The following is a 24,906-nucleotide window of genomic DNA, read 5'->3' on the forward strand; positions in this document are numbered from 1 at the left end:
TTCCATATTATCAGAGTGATTTACTGTTAATAATGATCACGACAAGAAATATGAATAATGTTTAAATTCAAATATTACTCATAGCCGTGGCCTGTATATTTGGAGCCCTATTACTGCTTCGCACGCCCAAAAATATTTTCTCTTACTTTTCATATTCCTGTGAGTGCAGTGTGAAATTTCCCTACTTCTGGTGTTATTTAATAACTCTGATGTTCATGATTATGAGATGAGAATAATTACAACCGAGAATGTTACTCCCTGTTATGACATGTTTTGATAGTGTGGTAATTGTGCATCATGGACATAGACCGGTATGAATGTTATCGCCATGTAACATGAGTGGACACGAGCATAACATATTGCCACTGTATCATGTGCATTTGTATGTGGTCATTCTACGTGTTGCATATGCATTGGCAAGATTAGAGATGGTTATGCGCGCTGCAGTTGTGTACCGCCGAGATATATCCCCCCAAACCAGTAGGCACTGGCCTAACTGGGGCTACGCTCCTGCGGTGACGACTGAGGGGCGCACCCAGAGGTGACGACCCTGGGCAAGATTATATATATGTATGGCTATAGCCGAGTATATGAGATAGGATATATGGTCCACAGATTATCACAGATTCTCTGGTTGCAGGTATCAATTACAGGCCGGTATGTATTTTGATGCATTTTATATTGTTATGTGAGGCCGTTGGCCAGTTATATGTTTACCAGCTTTCCTGTGTGTTATGCATGACATTATTATCATGGGTGGGTGTGTGGTCCATGTGTTGTAATCTATCCTCCATATCTAGATGCTTTTCAGATACCACTCACCTTACCCCTGTCATATTACTATCTGCTATGTTTTTCCTTTCTATTTCTTATACTTGCTGAACTTTGTAGCTTACCCTGTACTCTTCACTATTCCAGGTAAAGTAAAATAATAGCTGGCAAAGGGTCGAGCAGGATGGATGGGCAGTAAGATGTGTGCACAGGTCTACTCTCAAATCAAATGTCTTGGGGAAATGTGTGGCTAAAGATTATATAGGTTTTATCTGGTAACATGTAACCGAACTCAGAATTGGGTTTGTAACCCCTAAAAGTTTTCCATTTACATTTTAGGCTCAGTGGCTTACACATGATGTGTAGATATATTATTCGTTTGTCGATGGTTGTCGGTTCTTTTCTTGATACACAATGCTCTCTCTTCCAAGTTGTCCGGGGATTAGGGTATCTTAGGAGAGGGGGTGTTACAAATATGCATATAGTGATAAAAAGAGTGTCGATCCCACGAGAACTAGATCACAATACCAAAACAATTTTAGTTAGTCTAAGTTGAACTAATTAATTAATCGGATAAATAAAAAGAAAAATAAATGAAAAATTGAATTCTTTATGAGAAAAATTAATTAATGAATGCAACAGGGTTTAGATTTCATTTAATATGGGTTATATAATTATTTATTCAATTCAAATTTAAAACAAAAAATACCCTTATAGTATTTTATAATTATTTGCATGTGATAGTGGATTTCTCACAATTAATTAATAAGCTTTTTTAAGTCATATTAATTCTTTATTAATTCAATTTCACTGTTAGATTTCTAAATAGATATCAACGAAATAAATAAGTATTAAGTTATTTAGAAACCTTTAATCTTAGAAGGGGATTTGACTCATTATGCTTCCTCGATTCCCACACATGAGCTAATCATCTTTCAATCTCATAGTCTAGCGTGTGATTTATATTGCCTATAAATCTAATTTATAACAATCCTTTAGTCAGTCATGCATGAATCATTAAATTATTAAAATGTGCTCAATCTTTTAAAGCATTAAACGTAACAATATAAATTCCTCATGTAAATAATAATCAGGTTTTGAATCAAACTAAACAAATAATCACATAATCCTAAAATTAAAATTCATCCAGACCCTAGCTAAAACAATTTAACTAAAAATAATTAAAATAAAAATAAAACAGAAATTAAATAGAGAAAAAGTTCCCTGCCCAGATCTGAAACAGATCTGGGTGCAACTGTTGCTGAGCGTGAAGCTTTGCTCGTGCTTCTGCCTTGCAATTCTTCACTGTGCGCGGTCTGTTATTGCCTTCAATTCCAATCTGTGCACCGCGAAGAAGCCTCCCAATCTCTTCTCACTGTGCGCCGTCTCCACTGGACGCCTCCCATCTCCCTCCCATTCTTTTATCTTATAATATATAGATATATATATGGGCATGGACTTAGCCTAGCTTGAGTCCTCCAATTTCACACCACTGCCATTGACTTATTTAATAATATATATATATATATATATATAAATATGCACATGGCGTGTCCTATTCTCCATATTCATGCCATTTATTTAGTATAGTATATAATAGATATATATAAATATTATAATTTAATATATAATATAATATAATATATATTTTATTTTTAATAAATATTTAATTAATTATAATATAATATATAATATATAGATAAAATACTATAATATATATTTAATTATTAATAAATAAATAAGTAATTTTTTAATTATATTGTAATATTAATTTAATATAATATTAACTTTACTAATTACTTTATAATATTTTCTTTTTTTCTTTCCTTTTATGCCCAAATTTTCGAAATAATATCCTTTGCTAGTTCCTATAAAAAAAGATTAAAATAATATAAAATCCATATAAACACACATTTATGTAGAAAAATAGCATAAGATTAAGATAAAAATATATATATAATTAAGCCCTATCGAATACCTCTACACTTAACATTTTGCTTGTTCTCAAACAAAGCAAAGAAAGAATGAAAAAATAAACATTTCATTTTCACGCTAGGCCTAAATCAAGAATCCAATAACATATCAATGCATAATTAATCTCGAAATTGGTTACCCTCCATATTATCATATCAACTCTAAATCCAAAAACATTAATTGAAAGAATTAGTCATGCAAAATCATCACTTTTGATGCCATGCATACTTCAAAATTAATTCATGAAACCTTATAACTAACATAATTAAATCATGCAATAGATTTCTTGCCATTACTTCTCTCCACTACTACAAACATAAGGGGTAATAGGGATAATTTTTTTTTTTTGTTGAATCAATTTTTCCTAAGCATTGCTTGGCTTTTGATGCGAATGTCGACATTTTGTGATGAAGACAACCGGTTATTCCCCTAAATAATTGCTTAGAATGCATTTGTATACTCATATTTTGAACTATCGTTTGACGTGAAGGATGATGCAGGAGCACACTGTCAACCCCCAGTTACTACTAAGCAGCTCAAAACATAGGAGTAGATAAATAGTAATAACATTTTTTTTCTTTTTTTTTTTGCTATCATCCCATTTTTCTTCAACTCTGTTTAGGCCTAGTTTTAATAAATAATCACAATATTATTCTACATAATTAATCATGCATAATCACAAAATCCCATGAATTTTGTCAAGAAGCATATATTTCAACAATCATGATAATCCAGCATAATTAATTTCTTTTCCTTAACACTGTTAAATCCAGAATCAATAATCAAATAGAAGAATTCTCAATCTTGAATTAACTATACATTGAACCAGAGTTAAAATAGGAAATATGAAATCGGCCTAGATATGAAAATAAAATATTTTCTAAAGAAAATTATCATTCATGCACGTGATATATTTCTTCTTTTTTGTAATAAAAAAAATTAAGAATTATTAAATTTTTCACCCCACACTTAAATTAAACATTGTCCCCAATGTTTAAAAATAAGAAAAGAGGAAAAGAAAAACAATACTCCCCCCTGATGAGGCCTTCTTGAAATACTTGAAAATTGCTGGCCTTATTCTTTTGAAGAAGAGGGTTGGATTTCTTTATTCAACACGTCTAAAAAGAAGAAGAAAAAAAAATGAAATAAGAAATCAATCTAAGAATATTCTAAAAAATAAGAGAAATAAAAAGAAAAAATAAATAATATTTCGAATGGGTTGCCTCCCATTAAGTGCTTCTTTATAGTCATTAACTTGACTAGGTTTCCGTCTTCACGGAGGCTTGAATCCTTTTTCCATTAAAACTTTGTTTACGCCAATTGATGCACTTATTCCTTGAATACTAGCAACTCTCAATCCAATCCCCTTCTTTTGCTCCCTTAATAACCTTATCAACTTTTCCTTTTCATGACCTAGTGGCTTGGCTTTTGAAGAGGAAGAAGAATCATCCAAAGGCAACAACTTGTCTCTTTTAGATGGACAATATTTTTGCTTTTTTTTTCAAATAGTCCACGGCCACGACCTTGTTCTTGATATTTAAAAGTTGTTCCTGCTCATCAAAAGAGTTAGCAATGTAATTTTCTATAGGCTCATCTAATATCTTTGCCAAATCATCAATGCCATCTATCCTTAAGACTTCTTTTTCATTGTCATTAGAATGATTCGTAGCCTTAAACACATTGAAAGTAACTGTCTCATCATAAATTCTAAGGCTAAGTGTTCCTTGTTGGACATCAATCAAAACTCTTCTTGTGGCAAGAAAAGGTCTCTCTAAAATTAGGGGCATATCATAATCTTCTTCCATGTCCAAAACAATGAAGTCAACAGGAAAAATAAACTTATCTACTTTTACCAAAATATCTTCCACTACTCCCCTTGGATATTTGATACTTCTATCGGCTAATTGAAGAGAAATAATTGTGGGTGTTGGTTCTTTTAATCCAAGTTTCCTAAAAACAGAAAAGGGCATCAAATTAATACTTGCACCAAGGTCGTATAAAACTTTGTCAAACTTAATTTCACCAATAGTGCAAGGGATAGAATAACTCCCTCGATCCTTGAGTTTTGGAGGCAATTTGTTCTATAGAATTGCTGAACATTCTTCATTAAGTTTCACCATCTCAAATTCCTCCAACTTTCTTTTGTTTGCAATTGTCTTTCAAAAATTTTGCATAACTTGGCATCTGTGAAATAGCATCAAGAACTGGAATGTTAATATGCAACTTTTTAAACACTTCTAAAAATTTAGCAAATTGTTTATTCAAGTTAGCCTTCAGAAATCTTTTAGGAAAAGGAAGAGGTGGTTTGTAAGATTTTAAATTAAGAGAAAAATAACTTCTCTTTTTCTCCATTGATAACTCACGGTCCTCTTCTTTGGCTTTAAGCTCTTGGCTTTCTTCATCTTTTGTATGCTTTTCATATTTTTCTTTACTTTCTAATTCTTTTCCACTTCGCAAAGTGATGGCTTTTACATGTTCCCTTGGATTCTTCTCAGTATTGCTAGGCAATCCTCCTTATGGTCTTTCTAAAATTGCTTGGGCTAGTTGTCCAATTTGAGTTTTCAAGCTTTGCATTCTTGTCTCTGTACTATTGATAAACCTTGTCATCATATCTTCCAAATTCGGCTTATTCTCTTGTGAAATTTGATTTTGTTGTTGTTGAAAGCCAAGGGGTACTCTTTGTTGATTATTACTCCAAGAAAGATTAGGATGGCTCCTCCATCCTAGATTGTAAGTATTGGAGTAGGGATTAAAATTTGACCTGTTGCCACCATAAGAAATGAAATTAGCTTGTTTAGAAGAACCAGAATAAAAAGGATTTCCTATTTGAGAATCTATACTAGCATGTCCCCCTCACCCACAAAATTCACAAGAAAGAAAATGAGAAGAAGAAGAAGCATTCCTAGCTAAACCCCCCAAATTACCCAAATTCTTATTTAATTCAGCAATTTGAACAGATAAAGCAGTGATAGAATCAACATTATAAATTCCAACTCCCTTTTTATTTTCTCTCTCATTGTCCCATTGATAACTATTGGATGCCATCTCCTCCAAAAGTTCATACGCTTCTTCAAGAGTCTTCCTCATAAGGGTACCACTTGCAATTGCATCTAACATTGAACGAGAAGATTGATTAATGCCACTGTAAAAAGTTTGCACTTGAATCCAAACAGGTAAACCATGGTGAGGACATTTCCTAAGCAATTCCTTAAATCTCTCCCACGACTCATATAAGGATTCATTACCAAATTGTGAAAAAGTTGTTTTGTCATTCCTTAATTTAGCTGTTTTAACAGGTGGAAAATATTTAGATAAAATTTTTTGTGCCAAATCATTCCATGTAGTAATAAAACCTATTGGAAGAGAATTAAGCCATTCTTTTGCTCTATCTTTCAAGGAAAAGGGAAACAACCTAAGTCGAATTGCATCCTCACTAACTCCATTATGCTTAAAAGTATCACATATTTCAAGAAAATTAGCAATATGAGAGTTAGGATCATCATTAAGGCCAGGAAATTGTACACTCATCTGGATCATCTGAATAATTACAAGTTTGATCTCGAAGTTGTTTGCTTGCACATTTGGCCTCTTAATGCTTAATATAGTGCCATCTAGAGTAGGTGTAGCATATGAGCTCAATGTCCTTGGATTAGTTTGAGTTTCTTGTTCTTGTTCTTGTTCTTGTTCCATCTTGTTCTTTTTCTTAGTCTTTCTCTTTTTCAAAGTTTTTTCAATTTCTTGATTAATGGGTATCAATTCTCCACCACTAGTGTGTGTCATGCACCATGAAACCTACAAAGAAAAAGAAAAAAAAAACTAAAATTAAAAATAAAATTTCTAAAAGCTAAAAAAATAATAAATAATTAAATTAAATTAAAATTGCAAATCTTAGAGAAAATAAAAAGATGTTCAATCTAAGGCTAAATTATGCAGTTTTGATATGCAATAAACTAATCCCCAACAACGGTGCCAAAAACTTGAAGTGTAATTTATGCAGAGTTAATTCGGGCAAGTGTACCCTAGTCAAATATGCATATAGTGATGAAAAGAGTGTGAATCCCATGAGAACTAGATCACAATACCAAAATAATTTTAATTAGTCTAAGTTGAACTAATTAATTAATCGGATAAATAAAAAGAAAAATAAATGAAAAATTGAATTCTTTATGAGAAATTTTTTTTAATGAATGCGTTAGGGTTTAGATTTCATTTAATTTAGGTTATGTAATTATTTATTCAATTCAGATTTAAAACCAAAAATACCCTTACAATATTTTATAATTATTTGCATGTGATGGTGGATTTTCCTCAAATAATTAATAAGTTTTCTCAAGTCATATTAATCCTTTATTAATTCAATTTTATTATCAAATTTTTGAGCAAATATCAACGAAATAAATAAGCATTAAGTTATTTGGAAATCTCTAATCTTAGAAGGGGATTTGACTCACTAAGCTTTCTCGATTCCCACACATGAACTAATCATCTTTCGATCTCATAGTTTAGAATGTGATTTATATTGCCTATAGATCTAATTTATAACAATCTTTTAGTCAGTCATGCATAAATCATTAAAAGGTGGTCAATCTTTTAAAGCATTAAACGCAACAATATAAATTCCTCATGCAAATAATAATCGGGTTTTGAATCGAACTAAACAAATAATCACATAATCCCAAAATTAAAATTCATCCAAACCCTAGCTAAAACAATTTAGCTAGACATAATTAAAATAAAAATAAAACAGAAATTAAATAGAGAAAAAGTTCCCTGCCCAGATTTGAAACAGATCTGGGTGCGCCTGTTGCTGGGCGTGAAGCCTGCTCATACATCTGCATTGCAATTCTTCACTATGCACAGTCTCTTATTGCCTTCAATTCCAATATGTGAGCCACGAAGAAGCCTCCCAATCTCTCCTTACTATGCATCATCTCTACTGGGAGCCTCCCATCTCCCTCTCATTCTTTTATCTTATAATATGTATATATGGACTTATTTAATAATATATATACATACATATATATATAAATATGCGCATGCGTGTCCTATTCTACACATTCATGCAATTTATTTAGTATAGTATATAATAGATATATAAAAATATTATAATTTAATATAATATATATTTTATTTTTAATAAATATTTTTTAATTATATTGTAATATTAATTTAATATAATATTAACTTTACTAATTACTTTATAATATCTTATTTTTTTCTTTCATTTTACGCCCAAATCTTCGAAATAATATCCTTTGCTGGTTCCTACAAAAAGAGATTAAAATAATGTAAAATCCATATACACATATTTATGTAGGAAAATAGCACAAGGTTAAGATAAAAATTAGATAAAAATATGTATACAATTAAGCCCTATCAGTATGCATCAATTTTACCGACCTGAACAAGGCCTGTCTGAAAGACTCCTACCCGCTCCCTCGAATAGATAGGCTAGTTGATGATACCTCCGGATAAGTTGTGATGAGTTTTTTGGATGCGTTCTCGGGCTACCATCAGATCAGTATGTATCCGCTCGATGCTGAAAAAATAACCTTTATCATAGAAAATGGGATGTACTGTTACCAGGTGATGCCTTCTGGTTTGAAGAACGCGAAGCCACGTATCAGAGAATGGTCAACAGAGTATTCAAAGATTTGCTAGGAGAAGTGATGGAGGCCTATGTGGACGACATGATAGTGAAGAGTAAGCAAGGCGAGTCACACGCTAAATATCTTAATAAAGTTTTGGCAGTGTTTTGGGAGAATAATATGCGCTTGAATCCTGACAAGTGTGCCTTTGGGGTGAAGTCAGGAAAATTCTTAGGTTACATGATTACTCACAAGGGGATAGAGGCCAACCCAGAAAAGGTTCAAGCAGTAATTAACATGCAATCCCTTTCATCAGTACAAGAGGTTCAAAGGTTAATGGGTCAATTGGCAGCTTTGAGCAGGTTCCTCTCGAAATACGCCCAGCGTAACCTTCCTTTATTCAAAGCCTTAAAGAAGGGTAGGGATTTCAAATGGACTGTTGTATGCAAAAAGGCTTTTCAGGAATTGAAAGAGTACCTAAAGGAGATTCCTCTATTGACTCAACCAAAAACTGGAGAAAGGCTATACCTATATTTAAGAGTCAGTCACCAAGCTGTAAGCGCAATTCTTGTCAGAAAGATGGAACAAGTCGACAACCTAGTTTATTATGTGAGAAAGGTATTGTAGAGTGCAGAATCGCGATACCCATCCACTGAAAAGGTAGCTCTGGTACTGTTTTTCCATGGGAATCGAGGAGGAAGAAATTGAGAATTTTTAGAGAAAAATAGAATTTATGATCGCACCAAATGGAGGCGAGCTCACGGTAGTGTGCTGCAAGTGTGTGTTGCAAGCTCGTGACAATGTGCTATGCCGAGAGCTCACGGCACACTACTGCAAGCAATCAGTGGGTAAGGGGACTTGTTGAGTACCTTGTGGCAAGGCCCCTTGGGCTTACCACATGCGCCTTACGACAAACCAAAGGAGCCTTGCTGCAAGCCTATGTCGCGAGGGCCATGCTGCTAGCCCGACTTGCCACAAGCCCTTACCGTGAGAGCCTTGCAGCCAGCCTGACCTTGCGGCATGCCCAAAGGCCTTGCGAAACCTTGCGCATGGCTGGCCTTGCGACGCCATAAGCCTTGCGGCAGGGAGCATCTTCCAACCGAGGCCAAGAGCCCTATTCAGCAAATGCCACGTGTCAGCACCAAGCATTGTTGAGAATCGCGCCCTATAAATACCCAGCTACAGGATAGTGAAAGGGACTTCTTATTTTGATAAACTTTTGACATATTGACTTCGTTTCTACTTTTTTCATGAATAGTTATCTTGATTCGACACTAACTTAGGCATCAGAGGGTCATCGCAGGCGAGGATTCCTGCGAGCCTTCTAACCCATTTTTGAGCATCAATAGGGTTAGATCCTTGCGGCGAGACCTTGTGGCGAAGGAAAATACTTGCGGCGAAGTTATATCCTTGGGGTGAGACCTTGTGGAAAAGGAAAATCCTTGCGGCGAAGTCATACCCTTACGGCGAGACCTTATGGCGAAGAAAAATCCTTGCGGTGAGACCTTGTGGCCAAGGAAGATCCTTACGGCAAAGTTATACCCTTGCGGCGAGACCTTGTGGTGAGACTTTGTGGCAAAGGTAAATCCTTGCGGTGAAGACAGATCCTTGTGGCAAGCACGCTTACAGCGAGTATCCTTGTGGCAAACTCTTTTGCGACAACTTCTCTCACGGCACCTCACTTCACTCGACACCGAGCTCTTATGGACCCCATATCATAAATTTTAATTGTTGTATTTTTGGAAACAACAATCATTACAAGAAACAAGATTTTTAGTGGAGGCTAAGATCGTCACTAAAAGCATAAACTCGTCACTAAAAGTTTAAGTGGCCGTCGAATTGGTCGTCACAAGTTGTCATTAAAAAGTCTGTCACAAATAGTATTAGTGGCGATTATTGGCTGGCCGTTACTAAAAATACCCTTTTAGTGGCAGCCGAATGTGACGGTCAAAAAAAAATTTTTAGTGACAACCATAGTCCTCTGCCACTGATGTCATTTTTTGTGATGGTCATGGCCGTAACCAAAAATGAGTCTTCAATGACGGCCACCGTTGTCACATGTAATGAATTTTTTGTGATGGCTTTGCTTGTTGTCACAAATGATAAGATTTTAGTGATAGTGTTGGCCGCCACAAAATGAACGTTTTTTAGTGACCACATTATATTGGTTGCCACAAAAAGTGTTTGACAGATACTTTTAGTGAGAGTCATGGCTGCCACAAAAGAAGACATTTTTAGTGACCACTTTTTGTTGGCTGATTAGTGATCAATTTTGTAAAAATTTTGTTATAATTTCACCCTTATTTTGATCTTAAAATAGTTTAAATTGAATATTATTATGCATTTTGTGATTTTGTGCATGTTTAAAATATTAATATAAAAAAATATATAAAATATAAAAAAATAAATATAATATATATAATAATATAATAATATAAAAATATGGAAAGCCCAGGCCCAAGCCCAACACAATGAGGGCCCAAGCCCAAGCTCAAGCCCAACACAAGGAAGGCCCAAGCCCAAAAACATGAAAAGCCCAAGTCCCACAAATTGATGACATCATCGCTTACATCATGGGTTGGAATGACATCGTCAATTACATCATGGGTTGGAGTGACATCATCGCTTACATCATGGGTTGGAGTGACATCATTGCTTACATCATGGGTTGGAGTGACATCATCGCTTACATCATGAGTTGGAATTATATCATCGCTTACATCATTAATTAGATATTTTGTATTATTAAATTATATAATTGAATAGTTTCCATTACATTTTCTAGCCTATAAATAGAGCACTTAGGGTGCATTTGTAAGGATTGGATTTTCTTATAATGAAAGTATAATTGTGATCTTTAGATTTCTCTCTTAAATTTTCAACTTTAGTTTCTATATAGTTTTGTTCTTAGAATTTCTCTCTTAAATCTTTAACCTTTGTTTCCATATAGTTGTATTATGTTATTCATATTGTCTTTTTATTATATACCGCCTATATGGTCGGTTCAAAATAGTCTTTCAATTATTGTCTTTCAATTACATACCGCCTATATGGTCGGTTAAAAAATAGTCTTTCAATTATTGTCTTTTCATTATATACCGCCTATATGGACGGTTAAAAAATAGTCTTTTAAATACTGTCTTTTAATTCCCGTTATTTAAATTCCTGCCAATTTATTTTAAAATGAAGATGAGTAGCTAAATCCATTCTTGGGTTAAGGCAAGGACAGTGTCCAACGCCAATGATTCCCAAAGAAAGCTGCGCTTAAAATATGTAATATTAATCTGATTCAATTTGAGCAGTGTGCGTATAGTGTATCTTTAAGTTTGGATTGGAGCATAAGCCTAACTTAGAATTTTCATGCCACGTATGGAGATTGCTAGATCTGGAAATGTTTTCATACCCAAGCCTAAATGATTAATCTATATCTATAAATTCTGTCTATGGAATATAGTTCAATTTATGGTAATTGCTTAACTTAGAATTTCCATGCCATGTATGGATATTGCTTAAACAAGAATTACCATTATCTTGAACTAAATTTACTAACAGAGCTGTAAAACTTAATTCAGATGAATATTGCTGATCTTTTCTATCAAATTGGGAATTAATTGGTTTTGACACTGAAATTATCTTGACCCAAGCTACTTAAATTCAGTATTAGTTTAGCTTTAATTATTGTCTTTAGATCATCTTAATTACCTCCTAAACTCAAATATTTTATGATTTTTACTTTCAACCATAAATAATCTCCCTGTGAACCGACTCGGACTTACCGAAATATAAATTTAAAATTGTACTACAAGCACACTCACACACTGGCGAGTATAATTGCCCTACACCTGCTTTAATAAAAGGATTGACGTCTGATGAATTTAATTGTAGTTTTGATAAATAAATGTGCAGGGTAGCGTAACAGTCATTAGCCGCCACAAAAAGTGATTTTTATAAAATTTTCCACAACCCACTGCTTGTTTTTCTATATTTTAAACCCTATTAATTTAATACATTGCATTTGTCGACGTTCGAAATTGGTCGACGGTGATTTGTTAGCTCGCACTAGTGTGGTGGATTTGAGAGGGAGAAAATGGGATATCTGTTCTAATTTGTTGACTCGTCAGCCCGTCCCTGCAAGGTACTCCGATGCCTAAGTCAGTGAGCGAGTAAGTAAGTACAAGATATGCGTAAGTGGGATGAAGAAAGAAAACGTACCTTGGCTTTCAAAAGAGCTGGCTGATATATAAGAGGGGATGTCCCCCTACATGTATAGTACGTTTGCAGGAGATGAGACAAAATACCTGGCGCTGGCGAGAACGTCCCTGCAACAGCAAGGTGCTGACGAAACCCTCATTAATGTGGATGGGATCCATCATTAATGAGGATGGAATCTAAGGTGAACGCGCGAAAACCCAGACGCGATTGTAATGATGTTGGTGCAAAGGGGCCAGGATGGGACTGGCATGGGCCGATCAAATGGGTCGAGAAAATGGGCCTGAATGGTCCAGCTGGGGCGGCCCCTGACCTACTGGTATTTTGTGGCATACGTCCCTCCCGTCATGCGAACTAATCGGCTGGGCCGACGAACTATACGAGTCGCTGGTAGCTCGCTTAAAATGTAGCTAGGAGTTTGGTCAAATAGGTTGTTGAGTTAGAGGCATTACCGGGAGCTCGCTTAGCCCCACCACATGAGCTTGGACTCCAACGATGTCGGAGCTCGTGTCAATGAGCTCAGCTCGAGGTTTACTGGATCTTAAGTGGTTGGGCTGACCCACTGAATTAAGTCCAGCCCATAAGGAGTAGAGCGGGAAATACCCGTAACATTAAGCCCCCCAACTCGCAATGCGATCTTCAGATTGGGAGGTGACACGTACCAGCCGTTCCAGCTTAATACATCTTTTTAGCTTCCTGCCCAATCATTTCATATCACGTCGTTTCATGCAGCACGTCTTGTCTGACATGCATTTAATGCGCACGTTTCCCGCAATTGCTCAATCATCATGTTCGTAGGCCCTATGCTTTTGCGCACCGCCATTGGATCTAGGGAAGCTCATCGGTCTCTTTATCCAAAGGTGGAGTGCCCTGAACTATAAAAGGGAGAGGGGTTTACCTTCCTCCCTCTTTACCGCATTATTTCAAAAATTCTCCTTGCTTCTCTAACCTCCTTCCTCTAGACTCCAAGACTCCATTACCGTTGGTCCCGAAGTTTCTTTGCCCCCGCTTCTCAACTGGTTCTCTTCTTTGGATTTTGCAGCTACCAATTCGAGAACTATAAGTTCCTCGTGTTTCTTTAATCTATTTCATCTCTGTTCCCATTCTTCCCATTGATTCTGTCTCTACGCCCCGCCACTTGGCGGTGGCGGTGTGTTTCATAAGACTAGCTTTTGCTTATCTCAGGAGGTTTAATAAGCCTAGAAAACCTAACCCTCTTTTTCTTTCGAGTCATACCCTGTTGAGAAGCACACGACCTGATAGGTAGGAGGCGTCTCTAGGAGCTTTGGTTCAAGGTTCTGATTTTTTTTTTTTTCGATGTCTACCTTAGGTTAGAAGTGCTGCAACCACAGGGTAGAGGACGACAACACTTCTAGCTCTTCGGAACACAGGGGAACGGTGTTGCCGCATACTGCTCGAAATGTGGCCTCATCTGATTCGGAGGTCGCTGAGAGAGTTCCTCAGCATACCACCCCCGTACTTACCCAACGAGCTGTCGAGGAGCGCGCAACTCGTGAGGTCTTCAAGCGTTACCCTTTTAGGCTGACCGTCAGCGAGCTGATGTCGTGCGCTTCCACGTACTACCTCCCCTACAGCACTCGTCTAATGGTACATTCTTCTGGTGACCACGCGGCCTTCCCGCCTGAGGGGTTCATTGCCATTAACCCCCAACACTTAGAATTTGGCTTTAGGTTTCCACTCCAACCCTACCTCATAGATATTTTGAATGACCTTAAACTTGCTCCTTTCCAACTGACCCCAAACTCATACGCCCAGATAACCTCCCTTGTGCTTATTTTCAAAAAGAATAGACTTTCTCTTCCAACCCCTAAGATATTGAGGTACCTTTACTCATTCAAAGGCACCAAAGACGAGTTGTACTATATGACAGCTAGCTCCTCGAATTGCAAGAAAGTCTTTCCGCGAGGGAAAGCCAAAGGCAAGTCCAATGTAGGGGATTATAAGTCCCAGTGGTTCTATCTTTCCTGCTCTTCCCTTCAAGACCTCAAAAACTTCAGCTTCGTTCTCGTGCCGAGTAAGTAGTTTTCTGGTCCATACTCGCAGTGACAATCTATTCGTTATAACTCTTTCTTATGGGCCTTTCCCATTTTTGCAGATGTCACTGGTGGGCAACCTGAGCTGACTATTTTCGAGCCACAAGATCTTCAAACAGCTTCCGAAGCGAAGACTGACGAGGACGATTGTGAGTTTTGTGATTCTTTGCTCTGCGATTACCAGCTCGCTCCTTCGTTCGATATCAAGGAAATCAGGAAGAACGCCATTGGAGTTCGTGGTCAGAGGGAGATAAGGTCAGTGTTCGATGAGGTCACCTTTGACGGGAGCCCAGTCAGGGAGAGCGTGTTCGTGGAAAAGTTATTATTGCGGCCTTATCAACATTACCAGAAGCGATGAAGCTCCAGCTCGAGCAATCCGGCTCTTTCGTGATCCTAGTCATGCCCAAAGTTGTTCGTGCGTCCTCTTCTGCAAAAGTTCAAGAGGTGGGAGCTCGCACTGAGACGACCAATTCGAGTCATAACCTTATCACGTTGTTGGGTTCTGATCTCGTGCCTACCGCTGCAACTTCATCAAACCCAGTTCAGATGGGTATCTCCTTGCAACGAGGGGCATCCATAGCTACTGCGAGTTGTGGGAAGTCATTGGCTCACGAGGAGGCTGCCGGGAGCAAAAGGAAAACCGCTCCGACCTAGTAGGCCTCTCAGCCTGTTCAGGTTGACAAGAGGAGGAAAACAAACACCTCTGCTGAACCGAGTGCATCTGAGGTTGTGGCTGGTGGGAGGTACTTCGCGCCTCTCTTTGATAGTCTAGATAGGGTTCTTAGTAATTATGCCAAGAACCTTGACAGGAGGGAAGTATTGGGGGAGACACTCGATGACTATGCCGCTCGTCACAGTCTTCTGGTAAGGTCCTTTACCCGCTCTCGTACTTCTTGCTTTATTTGTTTTAAACGTATTAACCCCTCAGGCCTTGCAGGCTTCCCTAGGCGTCTTCAAGCAGAAAAAAGAAAAAGCTTGAGCTGGCAAGTAAAAAGAGAAGACCGAGGTTGCCGTTGAAGTGCTACGACGAGACAAGAAAAAACTGAAGGAGAGTCTGGCCTTTGTGACTAATGAGTCCAGAAAGTACCGAAACCAGGTCGAAGGCTTAGAAGATCGAGTAAGGGAGGCCAAGCGAGCTAAGAAAGAAATTGAAGATGAGCTATATCGCTAGAAGCAGATGCTCGACTCGGCCATTTCCCAAGCTACTTCAAAGCTGAATAAGGCTGAGGCCGAGCTGGCGACAATGCGAGGAAACCTGGAGCAGGCCAGGCAGCAGGCCGAAGTGGCAGAAAAAGAGATTGAGTAGCTGAAAGTTGACGTTGAGGTTTAGGTCTTGAAGGAGCGCGAGGAGGTTGAGTCCGAGATCTACGATGTGTTTCTCTTTACTTTATGGAAAGCGCATCCAAACCTCGACTTCTCCTTTTTTGGTGAGGAGGCGATAGAGGTGGTGAAGAAATATGTCGCCGATGTCGTAAGCTCCAGAGTTGTCACTGCCGAGCTCGAACCCGATCAGGTTGTGGTCGACCTCTTTTCTGAAGACGCTAGCAATCCAGTTCCCCAAGATGTGGCTGTTCCGGGCTCGGCTTCTCCAGGCCATTAGGATATTATATATTCTTTTTTTTTTTTTGTACTAGGATTTAGAAGGCAACACATCTTTTCTTACTCAATTGAGTTTGTTTGCTTCTTCATCATTCTTTGCTGTGAACTGAAAGCCGAACATAAGGATGAGTTTACACTTCATTAATTTGAGAACATCTTCAGTTTGCAATTGACAAATCTTAAAAACAAGCGAATTTAGATAACATATTTTTAGTAAGATATCGTTAGTATGTTCAGTAGGTTATGGTCGTGACATTAAATCTAAGCTGACATACGATAATTTGATGGTTTTAACTAAATTAACTTTTCGCCGTCAAGTTATACGCCCAGGAAGATCATAATTTGATCCCAGCTTACATACCATGACTTTTAAAGGCTTTAGCAAGATCAAGATGAACACTCGGGTAGGTCGCAATCCATGATTTTTGTTAAGATAAATGAGACCTTAGCTAGTGAACTATGACTTAGAAATTTTTTGAGGTGGTGACTTATTTAGTACCAAACCATGACACTTCAGTCAAGATGAATGGCCTCCAACTCGCTAACCATGACATAGGGCAAAGACTAAGATGAATGCTCAGATAAGCCACAAACCATGGCACGCTAGCCAAGTTGAATGGGCCCCAGCTCGCAAACCATAGCCTTCCAACCCCCAGATTATTTTCTAACTCTTATTCTTAACAACCAAAGTGTGGCTGTAAAAAGATTTAGCAGAGATGAGACACATTAATGTTGTTCAAACAGATTTTTGCTGCTTGATTTAATAAAGCAATATCAACGAAGTCGAGACATCAATTGATAACTGAAAATACGAGAAAGGGAAAAATGTTTGCTTATCGAAAATACGGTCTCAGATGCTCTGCGTTCCAAGCTCGTGGGAGAGTGACTCCGCCCATGTCGACCAAGTGATATGCTCCGTTCCCGAGGTTTTCCTTTATAGTGTAGGACCTTCCCAACTTGGTCCTAATGTCCCCTTGCTGCTCTTATGAGCCCCAGGGAGAACAAGGCGCAGCACGAGGTCGTCGATGTTGTAGCATCGGACTCGAACCCTTTGATTATAATACCTTGCCATACGCTGTTGGTAAGTCGCGACTCTCAAGCAAGCTACCCCCCTTGCTTCTTCAAGCAGATTGAGATTCGCGGCCAGTAGTCGGTCATTGCTTTCTGGGTCGAAAGTGGCTCTTCGTTGACTCGTTACTTCATTTTCTGCCGAGATCATCGCCTCAGATCCATGTACCATAGAAAATGGGGTTTCTCATGTGGTTGTACGAGCTGTAGTTCGGTATGCCCAGAGCACAGTTTGTAGTTCATCCACCCAGGCTCCTCTTCTAGCTTCTAACATGGTCTTTAATATCTGCTTGATTATTTTGTTGACAGCTTCAACTTAGCCGTTAGCTTGTGGGTGGTCCACGACTGTGAAACTCTTCTTAATCCCTAGTGACTCGCAAAATTGGACAAACTACTCGCTGGTAAACTAGGTTCCGTTGTCTATGACTATCTTTTGAGGGACTTCGAACCTGTAGATGATGTTGTTCCATACAAACTTTTCTACCTTTGCAGTAGATATCTGTGCGAGCTCCTTTGCCTCTGCCCACTTGGTGAAGTAATCTATGGCCACAATAGCGTGCTTATACCCCCCGCAAGTTGTCGAAAGTAGCCTGATTAGGTCGATGCCCCATATGGCGAAAGGCCAAGAGCTGCTCATTTGTTGAAGATAGGCAGGGGGAGCTCGCGGTACATTTACAAACCTTTGACATGCGTCGCATTTCTTCACCAGGTCCGTAGCATCTCACTTCATGGTAGGCCAGTAAAAACCCTGACAAAATGCCTTCTGAGCCAAGAACACTCCCCAAGCATGATTGCCGCAGTGGCCGGTATGGATTTTAGTGAGAACCACTCAGCAATCAGGCTTGTCGATGCATCTAAGTAATTGAGCTGAGAACCCTTGCTTGTACAACACATCATCATAAATACAATATCTGGCTGCCCGAGCTCAAGTACGCCGTGCTTCTAGCTTGTCACTTGGCAACTTCCCTTCTTACAAATAGTCAACGATCGACTTCATCCATGAACCTAGCCTTAGCTCAATTATCAACGTCTTAGTTTTCCCCTCTGTGCTTGGTGTTGCTAGAAACTCTATTGGAATGGCCCCCAATGAGTCTGCATCTCCAACTGACGCCAAGCGAGCTAGGGCATCGGCATGGGAGTTCTGGCTCCGCGGGACTTAATTCACTTCGCACTGCTTGAAGAGGCAAAACAAATCTTGAACTTTCTGGAGGTACGCTACCATCTTTGGGCCCTTTGCTTGATACTTCCCTTGTATATGATAGACTACGAGCTGGGAATCATTAAAAATTTTTAATCGCTCTGCCTTGATTTCTCTTGCCAAGCGCAGACCAGCCAGCAGTGCTTCGTACTCAGCCTCATTATTGGTCGCTCTGAACCCGAACTTAGTGCATAAAGAATCTTGTGTCCTTCCGGGCTTATTAAGAGTACATCAGCTCTGGACCCATGCTCGCTAGAAGAACCATCAACCAATAACTCCCAGACTGGAGAGAGTGAGGGGGCGGGCTCTTCCACTGGTCCTGTGAATTCTGCAACGAAGTTTGCTAGTACTTGCTCCTTTATGGCCATCCTTGGCTTGTACTCTATGTTGAATTGGGTCAGCTCAATAGCCCACTTGAGCAAGTGGCCGGATGAGTCAGGCTTCTATAAGATCTGCTTTAGTGGATGTTTGGTCAACACGCCAATCTGATGAGCTTGGAGATAGGGCCGTAGCTTTCTGGACTCGACCACCAGGGAAAATGCAAGCTTCTCCATAGGGGAGTACCTTGTTTCGGTGTCGAGTAGTCTGTGGTTGACATAGTATACCGAGTATTGCACCCAGTCTTCTTCTCGCACTAGTGCAGCGCTAACTGCATATTCAGACACTCCCAGATAGACAATCAATTCCTCCCCTTCCTTTGGCTTTGACATAAGGGGAGCCCGCCCCATATATTCTTTCAGCTACTGGAAAGCATTCTCACACTCCTCTGTCCATACGAAGCTTTTTGCTTGCTTCAAAACATTGAAGAACGTGATGGACTTATCAGACGATTTGGAGACGAACCTGCTGAGGGCGGTGACCTGTCCGTTAAGGCTTTGCACTTCCTTAGTCTTGATGGGCGATCGCATGTCTAGTAGAGCTCAAATTTTCTTGGGGTTGGCCTCGATCCTCCTTTCGTTCACCATGAACCCAAAAACTTTCCCGAAGCCACGCCGAATGAGCATTTGAGTGGATTTAACTTCATCTAGTACTTCCTCAGAATCTGGAATGCTTCCTTTAAGTTGTTGATATGGTCAGCGGTCTGTCTGGACTTCACCAGCATATCTTCAATGTATACCTCCATGGTTTTTTCGATCAGATCTCCGAACATAATGTTGACTAGCTGTTGGTACGTCGCTCCTGCATTCCTTAGTTCAAAGGGCATTACCTTGTAGTAGTATAATCCCTGATCCGTCATAAATGATGTGTGTTCTTCCTCGTCAGGGTTCATAGGGATTTGATTGTACCCCGAATAGGCATCCATGAAGCTCAGAATCTGGTGGCCAGCCGTTGCATCTACGAGCTGGTCAATTCTAGGTAGAGGGAAACTGCCTTTTGGGCAGGCTTTGTTTAGGTCCATGAAGTCGATGCAAGTCCTCCACTTTCCACTCTTCTTCTTCACCAGGACTAGATTTGCCACCTAGGTCGGGTAATGGGCCTCCCTAATAAATCCGCTGGCCAAAAGCTTGTCTACTTCTTCCTTCAAGGCCATATAACGCTCAGCCATCATTGGTATCCTCTTCTAATGAACTGGCTTATAGTTGGGATTGATATTGAGTCGATGCTGCATTATATTTGGGTTTATTCCCACCATATCTTCGTGGTTGCATGCGAACACATCCAAATTTGCTTTAAAGAAACCAGTCAGTTGGGATTTTACCTCAAGGGAGAGACTTTTGCCCATCTGGAGGTGCCTTTTAGCATTGTGGCTACTGACTACAACATCTTCCAATTCGTCTGCCGGACTGGCAGCTTAGTCGCAATCCATGTCACGCGGGTCTAGGTCGTGACTGACTCCCTGGTTACTAGTGACTTGGGCTTCCCCTCTAGAGACCATATTCACCTTTTTTCATTTGAGTCCTATTTTCAGTGCCTCCTCATAGCAGCGTCTTGCCGAAAACTGCTCGCCCCTCACACATCCGGTCCCATTTGGGGTTGGGAACTTAATGGCTAGGGCCTTAGTTGAGATAACTAGGTCCAGGTCGTTCATGGAAGGTGTCCCCATGACGACGTTGTATGCGAAGGGACTATCAATGATAAGGAAATCCACTATTGCTGTGGCCTGGAGGCTTGATTCCCCAACCGTTAGCAGGAGTTTAATACGTCCTTTCGGGATTACTGTGTTGCTAATGAATCCATATAGCGGCTCTGGAGAGGTTGTCATCTGGCCTGGCTGTAACGCCCCACTTTTCCAAATACACAATAACTTGAAATATAATTAGACATCACCTACGGGCGTTATGGAAACCCTTGCCAACGGAAGCATTGGATCGAACCTGCAAGCTTAATCAAAGCTAAATAAAGGGGTTTCCATTATATTTCCTTTATATGTACAAGAAATGTATACAACTCGCAATAAATGCAAAAGATGCAACTCACTACTTGAAGTTACAACTGCAACACATGCCCAAACTAGCGAATAAACCCTTATCATGGAAGCCTTACATAACCCCTGTTTATACAATTGTGATACACAAGTCTCAAACAAATCCAAAAGCTACATAAGATCCATAGCACATGATCAACATGGAGTTAAACTAAACATCGAACTCCTCATAGCCTTTTCTTCTGCTTGTCTCCAGGGTACCTGACATGCTAATATACTTGGGACATTAAATGTCCCAGGGGCATCAACCCAAGTTAGATATTGGCATCTAAGTGAGATAGTTTCAAGAAAGAAGTAGATCTTGTATGAAATGCAAGTATGCAAAGTGAAACCCCCTTTGTGGAAGCCATGCCAGGGTGTTGCAATCACCCCCGTGCATGCCATACTCATCTCAAACACGCATATGTGACTCCGCGAGTCACTCATGGCGGCCACTAGCTTGCCACAAACAACCACATGCCATGAAGTGATGAAACAAGTAAAGTAACATGCTAATCAAAGATAGAAAGTGAGTATGCCCACATTCAACACAAATGGTTCAAGTAATGATCAATATGAAGCACAAATAATGCAAGAAATCACTCACCTTGATCGGTTTACCCTTCGATAGCACTGTTTACAGCCAGATTTCGAGCACTAGGGGTTGTTCTGCAGAAATCATGCATTTCGGTGAACCAATCCTTAAATATTTCTATATGGGGATTGTAGATAATTAAATTATGAGAACAACGATGAAAATTTGAGGACAAACGGAGCTCGGACGCGCCCACATGCGCCCTCAGAAGGTTGGCCACGCGCCTCCTCCTTCCTTGTTACAGATTTTGCAACCTAATATTAAAAATGCTATAACTTGCTCATTTTTTATCCGATTCGCTCTCTGTTTGAACCTACGGACTTCTATTTTCATGCTCTACGACTCTATAGAAATAAATTTGACTTACCTCTTCGAATTCCCTTCTGTTTTGGCAGTTTTCCAGCCAGGTCTCTCTTTCTTTCTTCTTTGATTTTTCTTTGATTTGTCTTGCACTTGCTTTCTTTCCTCTTTCCTTAGCTTCACATGGCCTTAAATATTTCCCTTTATATAGTCTTTAAATTCCCAAATCCTCAAGATTTCACTTGACCTCCAAGTAACTCATTTTTCCACCCTAGTAATCATCACAACTTTGAGATTCTTCCAATCTTCCAATGTAAGCCTCCATTTCTTCCAATCCAAAGCTTCCAAATGCATCGTCACGTGGCCTTAAAGATAAGCCTTATCATATTCTTCCCTTGCAAGATAAATCCTAGCCAATCCTAATCCTCCAAGTTTAGACTTTAGGGTAAAAATCAATCATTACAACCTTTGAATATTTTTATCTTCCTATTCAAGCTTCTCCTTTCTTCCAATCTTAAACCTCCAAATGCTCCCTCACGTGGCTTTAGGATAAGCTCTATTATCTTCTTCTTTTTCAAGCCAATACAAGTCTTCCAAATTAAGTCTTCCAAGTCAAGTCTTCCAAGTTAAGCCATTCCAAGACTTTTGGTGTAAGATTAATCATTAGAACCATAAGACTTTAAGACTTTAGGAAAATTCTCAACCGATCCTATCTCTCCAACACATGGCTTCTAGGATAAGGATTCATTATTGCATTCATTTCTTTTGTTGGAAACAAGCTATCCCTTTTACAAATTGTGATATTTGCTTTTGGGTCCTAAAACCATTCCCATTTACACTTAAGCCCTAAACTTCTATTTGAAACACTTTATTGCAACATTCAACCTTTACGTTAAATTTTGGGGTATTACACTAGCCCTAGTCCCATCTAGTCAAAACATCCCCTGTACATGACGTTTACAGAGCTACCCGTGTCTACTATGACCCTTTGCACCTCCACGTTGCCAATCCTAGCTCGGACCACGAGGGAGTCGTTGTGCGGCCAGTGCATGTCCCTGGAATCATTCTTGGTGAACGAGATATCATCTGAAGCCATTTTGGCTTTCTTGGAGGATCCTTCCTGACTGCCATTCCTAATGAGCAGAAGGTGATCAGCTTCCCGAACGTACTGTTCGTGTGATCTGTTAGAAGTCCCTGCAATATGAGGCCCTCCGTGAATGGTAAAGATGGTTCTTACCGTAGGTGTTTGCTCTGGCTCGGGAGCTTGGTAAGGACTCTGTTGGGTTGGCTGTTTGGACTGTTGATCTCTCGGACGCACCATATAGTCATGCAGCTAACCCCTCCTGATTAGTTCTTCAATCGCGTCCTTTAGCGCCCAACACTCGGAGGTGGTGTGCCCTGCCTCGTTGTGATAGGCACAGAATTTGCTCTTGCTTATGTAGTTGTCGGCAGTCCTTAGAGGGTTAGGCCTTCCAAAGTCTTCCTTGTTGCGCTCTATGACAAAGATCCTGTCCTGGGAGTCAGACAAGACACTATAACTTTCATACTGACCTTTGTGTGTAGGTCGTTCCACCCCCTGTCCATATCTTGCCTTCTTAGCAGTCTGATCGTTGGGGCTCCATCCCCGACCTCTTTTGCGAGTGTCTTCGTCACCTCTTTTCTTATTTTGGTCGGTGTGTTCTCCCTTTTTTTCTGGTCATTTGTTTTTTTTAGGCTGAAAGCTTCCTCCCATCGGACCTCCTTTGCAGCTCGCTCATAAAACTCACCGAGGTCTCTTAATGGGGACTTGTAAATGCTTTCGTAAAGCTTCACATCCTTTCGAAGCCTAGCGGAGATCGCGGTTAGGATACTTTCATCTGAAGGGCTCTCCACATTATTCACTTCGCGCCTGAACCTTCTTATATAATCTTTCAAAGATTCGCCAGACCATTGGAACATCGTAGCGAGGTGGCATGTTGGGGCAAGCTACCTTAGGAGCGACCTGTACTGGTTTATAAATTTCTTCTAGAACTCCTCCCAACTGCAAATACTGCGGGGGTGGAGCCTTCTTAGCCACGCCTGGGGTATATCTCCCAAGGTCGCAGGGAAAGCTCAGCATTTTGCTAATAAGATGGAAGTTTGCATGTCCATCTGGACATTGAAGGCGTCCAGGTGGTCGTAAAGGTCGCTGTCCCCATTGTACTGAGGGATACTAGGGACCTTAAATATGTGGGGAAGAGGTTCTAGCTCGATTTCTCTAGAAAATGGGGTCCTCTCTTCATGGCCTTTCCTCTGGCTATGCGCCCCATGTCTCCTCTCCAACTGCTGGATCCTCAGTAGTAATTCCCCCACTATAGGGTCCTGGTTCGCAGATCACCTGGTGGGGGGCTGTTTTTCCTGGGCGGTGTCTTACTCTGAGGGGTGGCGATCCCGGTGGGGAGGTAACCCCTATTCTCATGATCAGGGGAGTAGCGGTGGGTAGCGTGACTACTGTTGATCCTAACCGAGGAATCCCCACGGTGCGGATTCTCAAGTCGACGACTTCGTTCATGAATGCCTTCATAGCGATTTCTACAAGGGCTCGCACCGGCCCTTTGTTTGGTGAGGTGCACCTCTAGCTCCTCATTGTGGTGTCACCATTCTTTCAACCTTCCAGAGTGTAGGTTAGGGGAGCGGACTGATCCAGCTTGCCGCGAATCCTTTTCGAATCCTCTTTCCTCTGGAGGAGGCCTTCCACCTGGAGGTCGAGAAGCCCCCGCTTGCGGCTGTGCTGTCAGGGTTTGTGTTCGTGCTAATGCCTTAACTGCGTTAGCGAGCTGCATGACAGTGTTCTCTAATGTTTCTTGATGTTGTTGCCAGGCCTGCGTCACTTCTGCACCAGGGGTAGGAGCCACGAGCGGATAAGAACACCACGTATGGACTCCAGGGGTAGATCCAGCTGAAGGGGGCATGGAAGCGGACGCCACAACTCCTCCAGCTTGTGGAATTTTCGATAGATGGTTGGCGTGGTTCACAGGTCGATTGGTCATTACTTTGGAACCTATTGTATTTCTTGTTTTTGACATTGATGTTGACCAGAGAGGGCCCTCCTTCTAGCGCCAAAATGTCGACGTTCAGAATTGGTCGACGGTGATTTGTTGGAACGCACTGGTGTGGTGCATCTGAGA

The 24,906-nt window shown here is 40.0% G+C and overlaps 1 non-coding gene across 1 annotated transcript; it reads left to right on the forward strand.

The window, feature by feature from the left end:
• The first annotated feature begins 5,920 nt into the window (after positions 1-5,920).
• Positions 5,921-6,027, forward strand: LOC127787744 (small nucleolar RNA R71). Its single transcript, XR_008020209.1, has one exon. It is a non-coding gene; the product is annotated as a small nucleolar RNA R71 (small nucleolar RNA).
• Positions 6,028-24,906: the final 18,879 nt, after the last annotated feature.

The sequence above is a fragment of the Diospyros lotus genome, chromosome 12 (assembly GCF_014633365.1).
Source record: "Diospyros lotus cultivar Yz01 chromosome 12, ASM1463336v1, whole genome shotgun sequence".
Lineage (NCBI taxonomy): Eukaryota > Viridiplantae > Streptophyta > Magnoliopsida > Ericales > Ebenaceae > Diospyros > Diospyros lotus.